This window comes from Coregonus clupeaformis, chromosome 9 (assembly GCF_020615455.1).
Source record: "Coregonus clupeaformis isolate EN_2021a chromosome 9, ASM2061545v1, whole genome shotgun sequence".
In the NCBI taxonomy this organism is placed as follows: domain Eukaryota; kingdom Metazoa; phylum Chordata; class Actinopteri; order Salmoniformes; family Salmonidae; genus Coregonus; species Coregonus clupeaformis.
The window spans coordinates 20372852-20386276 of NC_059200.1; the positions used below are offsets into that span (position 1 = coordinate 20372852).

The window sequence follows — 13425 nt, forward strand, 5'->3', positions numbered from 1 at the left end:
TGTTTGGTGGAAAAAGAGGGGTCTTGCAAGCCGAAGAACACCATCCCAATCGTGAAGCACGGGGGTGTCAGCATCATGCTGTGGGGGTGCTTTGCTGCAGGAGGGACTGGTGCACTTCACAAAATAGATGGCATCATTAGGAAGGAAAATGATGTGGATATATTGAAGCAACATCTCAAGACATCAGTCAGGAAGTTAAAGCTTGGTCGCAAATGGGTCTTCCAAATGGACAATGACCCCAAGCATACTTCCAAAGTTGTGGCAAAATGGCTTAAGGACAACAAAGTCAAGGTATTGGAGTGGCCATCACAAAGCCCTGACCTCAATCCTATAGAACCTTTGTGGGCAGAACTGAAAAAGCGTGTGGCCTACAATCCTGACTCAGTTACACCAGCTCTGTCAGGAGGAATGGGCCAAACTTCACCCAACTTATTGTGGGAAGCTTGTGGAAGGCTACCCGAAACGTTTGACCCAAGTTAAACAAATTAAATACTAATTGAGTGTATGTAAACTTCTGACCCACTGGGAATGTGATGAAAGAAATAAAAGCTGAAATAAATCATTCATTTCACATTCTTAAAATAATTTGGTGATCCTAACTGACCTAAGACAGGGAATTTTTACTAGGATTAAATGTCAGGAATTGTGAAAAACTGAGTTTAAATGTATTTGGCTAAGGTGTATGTAAACTTCCGACTTCAACTGTATATACAGTACCAGTCAAAAGTTTGGGCAACATACTCATTCAAGGGTTTTTCTTTATTTTTACTATTTTCTACATTGTAGAATAATAGTGAAGACATCAAAACTATGAAATAACACATATGGAATCATGTAGTAACCAAAAAAGCGTTAAACAAATCAAAATATATTTTACATTCTTCAAAGTAGTCACCCTTTGCCTTGATGACATTTTTGCACACTCTTGGAATTCTCTCAACCAGCTTCATGAGGAATGCTTTTCCAACAGTCTTGAAGGAGTTCCCATATGCTAAGCACTTGTTGACTGCTTTTCCTTCACTCTGCGGTCCAACTCATCCCAAACCATCTCAATTGGGTTGAGGTCGGATGATTGTGGAGGCCAGGTCATCTGATACAGCACTCCATCACTCTCCTTGGTCAAATAGCCCTTACACAGCCTGGAGGTGAGTTTTGGGTCATTGTCTTGTTGAAAAACAAATGATAGTCCTACTAAGCGCAAACCAGATGGGATGGCATATCACTGCAGAATGCTGTGGTAGCCATGCTGGTTACCATCACACCTCCTCCTCCATGATTTACGGTGGGAACTACACATGCAGAGATCATCCGTTCACCTACTCTGCGTCTCACAAAGACACGGCGGTTAGAACCAAAAATCTCAAATTTGGACTCATCAGACCAAAGGACAGATTTCCACTGGTCTAATGTCCATTGCTCGTGTTTCTAGGTCCAAGCAAGTCTCTTCTTCTTATTGGTGTCCTTTAGTAGTGGTTTCTTTGCAGCAATTTGACCATGAAGGCCTGATTCACACAGTCTCCTCTGAACAGTTGATGTTGAGATGTGTCTGTTACTTGAACTCTGTGAAGCATTTATTTGGGCTGCAATCTGAGGTGCAGTTAACTCTGATGAACGTATCCTCTGCAGCAGAGGTAACTCTGGGTCTTCCTTTCCTGTGGCGGTCCTCATGAGAGCCAGTTTCATCATAGTGCTTGATAGTTTTTGCGACTGCACTTAAAAAAACGTTCAAAGTTCTTGACATTTTCCGGATTGACTGACCTTCATGTCTTAAAGTAATGATGGACTGTCGTTTCAATTTGCTTATTTGAGCTGTTCTTGCCATAACATGGACTTGGTCTTTTACCAAATAGGGTAAATATATCTTCTGTATACCCCCCTACCTTGTCACAACACAACTGATTGGCTCAAATGCATTAAGAAGGAAAGAAATTCCACAAATTAACTTTTAACAAGGCACACCTGTTAATTGAAATGCATTCCAGGTGACTACCTCATGAAGCTGGTTGAGAGAATGTCAAGCGTGTGTAAAGCTGTCATCAAGGCAAAGGGTAGCTACTTGGAAGAATCTCAAATATAAAATATATTTTGATTTGTTTAGCACTTTTTTGGTTCCTACGTGATTCCATATGTGTAAAAATAAAGAAAAACCCTTGTATGAGTAGGTGTGTCCAAACTTTTGACTGGTACTGTATATTTCCTTCACAGTGGATGTGACTCTAGACCCTGAAACAGCGAGTCCCTGGCTCATCCAGTTTGAAGATGGGAAACAAGTGAGACATGGAGACATATAACAGAATCTGCCTGACAACCCAGAGTGATTTACTGCTCCCTGTGTCCTGGGACAGCAGGGCTTCTCTGGCTCATCAGGGAGGACAAGGCTGACGGGGCATTAGGAGTGGTCAGAGAGTCCATCAACAGGAAGTGGACTATTTCACTAGTCCCTGAGAAGGATAATGGACTGTGTGGCTGAGGGGTGGAGAGTATGAGGCTCTCGCTGGCCCCAATGTCCTCTTCTCTCTGAGTCAGAAGCCCCAGAAGATGGGGGTGTTTATGGATCATGAGGAGGGTCAGGTCTCCTTCTATGATGTGGAGACCAGGTCTCAAATCTTCACTTTCACTGGCTATACCTTCACTGAGAATCTCTCCCCTTTCTTCGGGCCAGGCCATGATGTTGGTGGTAAGAACTCAGCCCTGTTGGTCATCACTGCTGACAGTTCTCAGTGAAACTGGTGAGAAGCTCTTCTATTGAAATAAATGATTCTGTGTTCTAAAAACAGTGGTGTCCTCATCTTTATTTATTGGACAAAGAAAGATTGCCCAGAGGTACCAGCAAACTTATTACAGGCAGACATACACTACATGACCAAAAGTGTGGATACCTGCTCGTCGAACATCTCATTCCAAAATCATGTGTATTCATTTGGAGTTGGTCCTCCCTTTGCTGCTATAACAGCCTCCACTCTTCTGGGAAGACTTTCCACTAGATGTTGGAACATTGCTGCAGGGACTTGCTTCCATTCAGCCACAAGAGCATTAGCGAGGCACTGATGTTGAGCGATTAGGCCTGGCTCGCAGTCGGCGTTCCAATTCATCCCAAAGGTGTTAGATGGGGTTGAGGTCAGGGCTCTGTACAGGCCAGTCAAGACAAACCATTTCTGTATGGACTTCGCTTTGTGCACGGTGGCATTGTCATGCTGAAACAGGAAAGGGCCTTCCCCAAACTGTTGCCACAAAGTTGGAAGCACAGAATCGTCTAGAATGTCATTATATGCTGTAGTGTTAAGATTTCCCTTCACTGGAACTAAGAGGTCTAGCCCGAACCATGAAAAACAGCCCCAGACCATTATTCCTCCTCCACCAAACTTTACAGTTGGCACTACGCATTCGGGCAGGTAGCATTCTCCTGGCATCCGCCAAACCCAGATTCGTCCGTTGAACTGTCAGATGGTGAAGCGTGATTCATCACTCCAGAGAACGCGTTTCCACTGCTCCAGAGTCCAATGGCGACGAGCTTTACACCACTCCAGCCGACGCTTGGCATTGCCCATGGTGATCTTAGGCTTGTGTGCGGCTGCTCGGCCATGGAAACCCATTTCATGAAGCTCCCGACAAACAGTTATTGTGCTGAAGTTGCTTCCATAGGCAGTGTGGAACTCGGTAGTGAGGGTTGCAACCGAGGATAGACGATTTTTACGCGCTGCGCGCTTCAGCACTCGTCGATCCCGTTCTGTGAGCTTGTGTGGCTTACCACTTCGCGGCTACCACTTTGTTGCTCCTAGACGTTTACACTTCACAATAACAGCACTTACAGTTGGCCGGGGCAGCTCTAGCAGGGGAAGAAATTTGACGAACTGACTTGTTGGAAAGGTGGCATCCTATAACGGTGCCACGTTGAAGGTCACTGAGCTCTTCAATAAGGCCATTCTACTGTGAATGTTTGTCTATGGTGTGGCTGAAATAGCCGATTCCCCTAATTTGAAGGGGTGTACACATACTTTTGTATATACAGTGGGGGAAAAAAGTATTTAGTCAGCCACCAATTGTGCAAGTTCTCCCACTTAAAAAGATGAGAGAGGCCTGTAATTTTCATCATAGGTACACGTCAACTATGACAGACAAATTGAGAAAAAAAATTCCAGAAAATCCCATTGTAGGATTTTTAATGAATTTATTTGCAAATTATGGTGGAAAATAAGTATTTGGTCACCTACAAACAAGCAAGATTTCTGGCTCTCACAGACCTGTAACTTCTTCTTTAAGAGGCTCCTCTGTCCTCCACTCGTTACCTGTATTAATGGCACCTGTTTGAACTTGTTATCAGTATAAAAGACACCTGTCCACAACCTCAAACAGTCACACTCCAAACTCCACAATGGCCAAGACCAAAGAGCTGTCAAAGGACACCAAAAACAAAATTGTAGACCTGCACCAGGCTGGGAAGACTGAATCTGCAATAGGTAAGCAGCTTGGTTTGAAGAAATCAACTGTGGGAGCAATTATTAGGAAATGGAAGACATACAAGACCACTGATAATCTCCCTCGATCTGGGGCTCCACGCAAGATCTCACCCTGTGGGGTCAAAATTATCACAAGAACGGTGAGCAAAAATCCCAGAACCACACGGGGGGACCTAGTGAATGACCTGCAGAGAGCTGGGACCAAAGTAACAAAGCCTACCATCAGTAACACACTACGCCGCCAGGGACTCAAATCCTGCAGTGCGAGACGTGTCCCCCTGCTTAAGCCAGTACATGTCCAGGCCCGTCTGAAGTGCATTTGGATGATCCAGAAGAGGATTGGGAGAATGTCATATGGTCAGATGAAACCAAAATATAACTTTTTGGTAAAAACTCAACTCGTCATGTTTGGAGGACAAAGAATGCTGAGTTGCATCCAAAGAACACCATACCTACTGTGAAGCATGGGGTTGGAAACATCATGCTTTGGGGCTGTTTTTCTGCAAAGGGACCAGGACGACTGATCCGTGTAAAGGAAAGAATGAATAGGGCCATGTATCGTGAGATTTTGAGTGAAACCCTCCTTCCATCAGCAAGGGCATTGAAGATGAAACGTGGCTGGGTCTTTCAGCATGACAATGATCCCAAACACACCGCCCGGGCAACGAAGGAGTGGCTTCGTAAGAAGCATTTCAAGGTCCTGGAGTGGCCTAGCCAGTCTCCAGATCTCAACCCCATAGAAAATCTTTGGAGGGAGTTGAAAGTCTGTGTTGCCCAGTGACAGCCCCAAAACATCACTGCTCTAGAGGAGATCTGCATGGAGGAATGGGCCAAAATACCAGCAACAGTGTGTGAAAACCTTGTGAAGACTTACAGAAAACGTTTGACCTGTGTCATTGCCAACAAAGGGTATATAACAAAGTATTGAGAAACTTTTGTTATTGACCAAATACTTATTTTCCACCATCATATGCCAATAAATTCATAAAAAATCCTACAATGTGATTTTCTGGATTTTTTTTCCTCATTTTGTCTGTCATAGTTGACGTTTACCTATGATGAAAATTACAGGCCTCTCTCATCTTTTTAAGTGGGAGAACTTGCACAATTGGTGGCTGACTAAATACTTTTTTTCCCCACTGTATAGTGTATTTAAACACAATAGTACATTAAAACATCATTATAAAGTTACATCAGCTGTTGTTTATTCCACAGGTAAATACCGTACATCAGAGATATACTTAAATTAATAAATGTAAAACATACAAAGACATTTTATACATACCATATACTGTATACATTGAGTTAAAGAAACATTAGCAACACCTGTTCTTTCCATGGCATAGACTGACCAGGTGAACCCAGGTGAAAGCTATGATTGATGTTTTATTGATGTCACTTGTTAAATCCACTTCAATCAGTGTAGATGAAGGGGAGGAGACAGGTTAAAAAATGATTTTTAAGCCTTGAGACAATTGAGACATGTGTGCCATTCAGAGGGTGAATGGGCAAGAAAAAACATTTAAGTGTCTTTGAACCGGGTATGGTAGTAGGTGCCAGGCACACTGGTTTGAGTGTGTCAAGACCCGCAGCGCTGCTGGGTTTAGTAACAACAGATAGTAAAACAACAGACAGTAAAACAACAGATAGTAAAACAACAGATAGTAAACAACAGATAGTAAAACAACAGATAGTAAACAACAGATAGTAAACAACAGATAGTAAACAACAGATAGTGACCAACAGATAGTAAACAACAGATAGTAAACAACAGATAGTAAACAACAGATAGTAAACAACAGATAGTGACCAACAGATAGTGACCAACAGATAGTAAACAACAGATAGTAAACAACAGGTAGTGACCAACAGATAGTAAAACAACAGATAGTGACCAACAGATAGTAAACAACAGATAGTAAACAACAGATAGTGACCAACAGATAGTGACCAACAGATAGTGACCAACAGATAGTAAACAACCGATAGTAAACAACAGATAGTGACCAACAGATAGTAAACAACAGATAGTAAACAACAGATAGTGACCAACAGATAGTGACCAACAGATAGTGACCAACAGATAGTAAACAACAGATAGTAAACAACAGGTAGTGACCAACAGATAGTGACCAACAGATAGTAAACAACAGATAGTGACCAACAGATAGTAAACAACAGGTAGTGACCAACAGATAGTAAACAACAGGTAGTGACCAACAGATAGTAAACAACAGGTAGTGACCAACAGATAGTGACCAACAGATAGTAAACAACAGATAGTGACCAACAGATAGTAAAACAACAGATAGTGACCAACAGATAGTAAACAACAGGTAGTGACCAACAGATAGTAAACAACAGGTAGTGACCAACAGATAGTGACCAACAGATAGTAAACAACAGATAGTGACCAACAGATAGTAAACAACAGGTAGTGACCAACAGATAGTGACCAACAGATAGTAAACAACAGATAGTAAACAACAGATAGTAAACAACAGATAGTAAACAACAGATAGTGACCAACAGATAGTAAACAACAGGTAGTGACCAACAGATAGTAAACAACAGATAGTGACCAACAGATAGTAAACAACAGATAGTGACCAACAGATAGTAAACAACAGATAGTAAACAACAGGTAGTGACCAACAGATAGTAAACAACAGATAGTGACCAACAGATAGTAAACAACAGATAGTAAACAACAGATAGTAAACAACAGATAGTGACCAACAGATAGTAAACAACAGGTAGTGACCAACAGATAGTAAACAACAGATAGTGACCAACAGATAGTAAACAACAGATAGTGACCAACAGATAGTAAAACAACAGATAGTGACCAACAGATAGTAAACAACAGATAGTGACCAACAGATAGTAAAACAACAGATAGTAAACAACAGATAGTAAACAACAGATAGTAAACAACAGATAGTGACCAACAGATAGTAAACAACAGGTAGTGACCAACAGATAGTAAACAACAGATAGTGACCAACAGATAGTAAACAACAGATAGTGACCAACAGATAGTAAAACAACAGATAGTAAACAACAGATAGTAAACAACAGATAGTAAACAACAGATAGTGACCAACAGATAGTAAACAACAGGTAGTGACCAACAGATAGTAAACAACAGAGAGTGACCAACAGATAGTAAACAACAGATAGTGACCAACAGATAGTAAACAACAGATAGTGACCAACAGGTAGTGACCAACAGATAGTGACCAACAGGTAGTGACCAACAGGTAGTGACCAACAGGTAGTGACCAACAGATAGTAAACAACAGATAGTAAACAACAGAGAGTGACCAACAGATAGTAAACAACAGATAGTAAACAACAGATAGTAAACAACAGATAGTGACCAACAGATAGTAAACAACAGAGAGTGACCAACAGATAGTAAACAACAGATAGTAAACAACAGATAGTAAACAACAGATAGTGACCAACAGATAGTAAACAACAGATAGTAAAACAACAGATAGTGACCAACAGATAGTAAACAACAGATAGTAAACAACAGATAGTGACCAACAGATAGTAAACAACAGATAGTAAACAACAGATAGTGACCAACAGATAGTAAACAACAGATAGTAAACAACAGATAGTGACCAACAGATAGTAAACAACAGATAGTAAACAACAGATAGTGACCAACAGATAGTAAACAACAGATAGTAAACAACAGATAGTGACCAACAGATAGTAAACAACAGATAGTAAAACAACAAATTGTGACCAACAGATAGTAAACAACAGATAGTAAACAACAGATAGTGACCAACAGATAGTAAACAACAGATAGTAAACAACAGATAGTAAACAACAGATAGTAAACAACAGATAGTGACCAACAGATAGTAAACAACAGGTAGTGACCAACAGATAGTAAACAACAGGTAGTGACCAACAGATAGTAAACAACAGATAGTAAACAACAGATAGTAAACAACAGATAGTAAACAATAGATAGTGACCAACAGATAGTAAACAACAGGTAGTGACCAACAGATAGTAAACAACAGGTAGTGACCAACAGATAGTAAAACAACAGATAGTGACCAACAGATAGTAAACAACAGATAGTGACCAACAGATAGTAAACAACAGATAGTGACCAACAGATAGTAAACAACAGATAGTAAACAACAGATAGTAAACAACAGATAGTAAACAACAGATAGTGACCAACAGATAGTAAACAACAGATAGTAAAACAACAGATAGTAAACAACAGATAGTGACCAACAGATAGTAAACAACAGATAGTAAACAACAGATAGTAAACAACAGATAGTAAACAACAGATAGTGACCAACAGATAGTGACCAACAGATAGTAAACAACAGATAGTAAAACAACAGATAGTAAACAACAGATAGTGACCAACAGATAGTAAACAACAGATAGTAAACAACAGATAGTAAACAACAGATAGTAAACAACAGATAGTAAACAACAGATAGTAAAACAACAGATAGTGACCAACAGATAGTAAACAACAGATAGTGACCAACAGATAGTAAACAACAGATAGTAAAACAACAGATAGTAAACAACAGATAGTGACCAACAGATAGTAAAACAACAGATAGTGACCAACAGATAGTAAACAACAGATAGTAAAACAACAGATAGTAAAACAACAGATAGTAAAACAACAGATAGTAAACAACAGATAGTAAACAACAGACAGTAAAACAACAGATAGTGACCAACAGATAGTAAACAACAGATAGTGACCAACAGATAGTAAACAACAGATAGTAAACAACAGATAGTGACCAACAGATAGTAATCAACAGATAGTGACCAACAGATAGTAAACAACAGATAGTAAACAACAGATAGTAAACAACAGATAGTAAACAACAGATAGTGACCAACAGATAGTGACCAACAGATAGTAAACAACAGATAGTAAAACAACAGATAGTAAACTACAGATAGTGACCAACAGATAGTAAACAACAGATAGTAAACAACAGATAGTAAACAACAGATAGTAAACAACAGATAGTAAACAACAGATAGTAAACAACAGATAGTAAAACAACAGATAGTGACCAACAGATAGTAAACAATTGATAGTGACCAACAGATAGTAAACAACAGATAGTAAAACAACAGATAGTAAACAACAGATAGTGACCAACAGATAGTAAAACAACAGATAGTGACCAACAGATAGTAAACAACAGATAGTAAAACAACAGATAGTAAAACAACAGATAGTAAAACAACAGATAGTAAAACAACAGATAGTAAACAACAGACAGTAAAACAACAGATAGTAAAACAACAGATAGTGACCAACAGATAGTAAAACAACAGATAGTAAAACAACAGACAGTAAAACAACAGATAGTAAAACAACAGATAGTAAACAACAGATAGTAAAACAACAGATAGTAAACAACAGATAGTGACCAACAGATAGTAAAACAACAGATAGTGACCAACAGATAGTAAACAACAGATAGTAAAACAACAGATAGTAAAACAACAGATAGTAAAACAACAGACAGTAAAACAACAGATAGTAAAACAACAGACAGTAAAACAACAGATAGTAAAACAACAGATAGTAAACAACAGATAGTAAAACAACAGATAGTAAAACAACAGACAGTAAAACAACAGATAGTAAAACAACAGATAGTAAACAACAGATAGTAAAACAACAGATAGTAAACAACAGATAGTAAAACAACAGATAGTAAACAACAGATAGTGACCAACAGATAGTAAACAACAGATAGTAAACAACAGATAGTAAACAACAGATAGTAAACAACAGATAGTAAACAACAGATAGTAAAACAACAGATAGTAAAACAACAGATAGTGACCAAGACATTTACATTTACGTCATTTAGCAGACGCTCTTATCCAGAGCGACTTACATTATTCTTTATTTATATTTATTTTTTCATACTGCCCCCCCGTGGGAAACGAACCCACAACCCTGGCGTTGCAAACGCCATGCTCTACCAACTGAGCTACCTCCCTGCCGGCCATTCCCTCCCCTACCCTGGACGACGCTGGGCCAATTGTGCGCCGCCCCATTGGTCTCCCGGTTGCGGCCGGCTACAGCAGAGCCTGGATACGAACCAGGATCTCTAGTGGCACAGCTAGCACTGCGATGCAGTGCCTTAGACCACTGCGCCACTCGGGAGACAAGAGATAGTAAACAACAGATAGTAAAACAACAGATAGTAAACAACAGATAGTGACCAACAGATAGTAAACAACAGATAGTGACCAACAGATAGTAAACAACAGATAGTGACCAACAGATAGTAAACAACAGATAGTAAACAACAGATAGTAAACAACAGATAGTAAACAACAGATAGTAAAACAACAGATAGTAAAACAACAGATAGTGACCAAGAGATAGTAAACAACAGATAGTAAAACAACAGATAGTAAACAACAGATAGTGACCAACAGATAGTAAAACAACAGATAGTAAACAACAGAGAGTGACCAACAGATAGTAAAACAACAGATAGTAAACAACAGAGAGTGACCAACAGATAGTAAAACAACAGATAGTAACCAACAGATAGTAAACAACAGATAGTAAACAACAGATAGTAAAACAACAGATAGTAAAACAACAGATAGTAAAACAACAGATAGTAAACAACAGATAGTAAAACAACAGATAGTAAACAACAGATAGTAAAACAACAGAGAGTAAACAACAGATAGTAAACAACAGACAGTCTAAAGTCACATCCACTGTGAAGGAAATATATTTAGTACATTACTGTATGATGTATTTACCTGCTTACTTCTGAATCCTCTTGATCTCTTTGGAATCAAAAATAAAAACAGTTAATGTGAATTTTATGATGCTGTTTTAATGTTACTATAATGTTTAATTATGTCTGCCTGTAATAAGCTTGCCTTGTTACCCCTGGGAATTATTTCTTTGTCAAATAAAAAGAGATGAGGATATCACTGTTTTCAGAACAGAATCATTTATTTCAAAAGAATGAGAACTCTGTTACTGCCTGAAAGTGGTTGCTGTCGTTGTCATGACAACCTAGGTAAACAAACAGTTTTCTCCCTGTTTTCAACTGTTAAAATATATCAAGCAAGCAAGCTGTCCTCTCAAACTGCTAGCTACATCACCCTGTAACCTCCATGTGTGCCCTTGCTAAGCATTAGTCTTGTAAGTAGAAGAAGCAGTTAGATTGATACTGTTTATTTATTGATTAATTCTGTAATTAACTGGTTAGCTGATGTTTATAGCTTTTAAGCCATTTCTGCAAGCCTGCTAGCTAGTTGTTGTCTAGTCACCGTAGCTAGCTAGTCACTGTCTTCTCTGATTAACGTTTCATCCATGTTCTATTGCCATTATTGAAAGCAAAACATTGTTTCTGCTGTCACATTTTCACAGTTAACAAATGAGTTTCTGCCTATGCCACTGGTTCAGTGTGTAGGCTACAACTCATTAAGATATGCATGCCCAGAACACTTTATTATGTCCTAGTATTATAGCCCCTGGAAATGGGTTTCCAGATAAGAGTTTCATCTACAATAACCAGGGTTGCTGGGGAAACATTGTTTGGGCCCTTTGCTCCACTAAGAGACAACAGGACTGAGTCAAGTAACTAAATTAAAGGGTCTTTGTTTCCAGCAATGTTTGCCCGCAGAAGAAGATCAGAAGAAGAGCCGTTCCAGTGCTCTCTCTGCCTGGATGGATTTAGTGATCCAGTCACCACCAGTTGTGGACACAATTTCTGCATGGCCTGTCTCAATGACTACTGGGATAGCAGACACCAGTATCAATGTCCACTATGTCAGGAGAGATTCCCCAGAAGACCTAACCTAGTTGTCAACACAGCATTCAGAGATGTTGTTGATAGATTTAAAGCAAGAAGAACAACCCCTGCCCCTTACCCTGGAAGTGTTTGGATCACGGTCCTGATCTTTGTCCTGATCTTTGTCCTGATCTTGGTGTTTGTGGCAGATCTGGGTCAGCTGCCACTCCATCTCCTACAGGTCAGTGTCCCTCTCTCTGGTAAATAAATAAGTGAAATCACAGTACAAATTCCATGACTATGGGCTGGATTCAATCCATATCACTGAAGTATCTCGTAAGATCCGTGTTGTAGCTCGATTTACATTTAAAGGCAATGTTCCCGCATTCGCACAGACTGCATTCACGGTAAACGCTGCATATGTCGGCTCAATTGGAAATTAAATACCTTTACATTTGTACGCGGATCTTCCGCGATACGGATTGAATCCAGCCCTACAGCTTTTTTCCTCTGTCCTGCTGCAGGATCTCCCATCCAAGGACAGGTCTGAGAAGGACTGGTGGTGGAGACAGTGAGAGGAACTTCAGAATGGACTAGGCTATACTTGTTCGTTTTTTATATATATATATATTGTCTTTGGATGATATGTACTGACTGATTTAGCCTAGTGTCTATTTGTTACAGATATATCAAAAGTGTCTAAATTAATCCCACAGCACCCTAACCGTTGTACTTTTCTTACTAGCACTGATTTATTGACAGTTTTTATTTACTATGACTGATATCTGAGTTTACATTTTTAGTAATTTAGCAGACGCTCTTATCCAAAGCGACTTACAGTTAGTGAGTGCATACATTTTCATACTGGCCCCCCGTGGGAATTGAACCCACAACCCTGGCGTTGCAAACACCATGCTCTACCAACTGAGCTACATCCCTGCTAGCCATTCCCTCCCCTACCCTGGGCCAATTCTGCGCCACCCCATGGGTCTCCCGGTCGCGGCCGGCTACGACAGAGCCTGGATTTGAACCAGGATCTCTAGTGGCACAGCTAGCACTGCGATGCAGTGCCTTAGACCACTGCGCCACTCGGGAGACTATTGATGATAGTTTAGAAAGCAAATGAAAAGAGCATGTGCAGGAGAGTACAACAGACTTGAAGTTGG

At 39.8% G+C, this 13425-nt stretch overlaps 1 long non-coding RNA gene across 1 annotated transcript; it reads left to right on the plus strand.

Moving 5' to 3' along the window:
- The first annotated feature begins 11555 nt into the window (after positions 1-11555).
- LOC121574298 lies at positions 11556-12917 on the plus strand. Its single transcript, XR_006002165.2, has 3 exons — positions 11556-11667; positions 12136-12500; positions 12784-12917. It is a non-coding gene; the product is annotated as an uncharacterized LOC121574298 (long non-coding RNA).
- Positions 12918-13425: the final 508 nt, after the last annotated feature.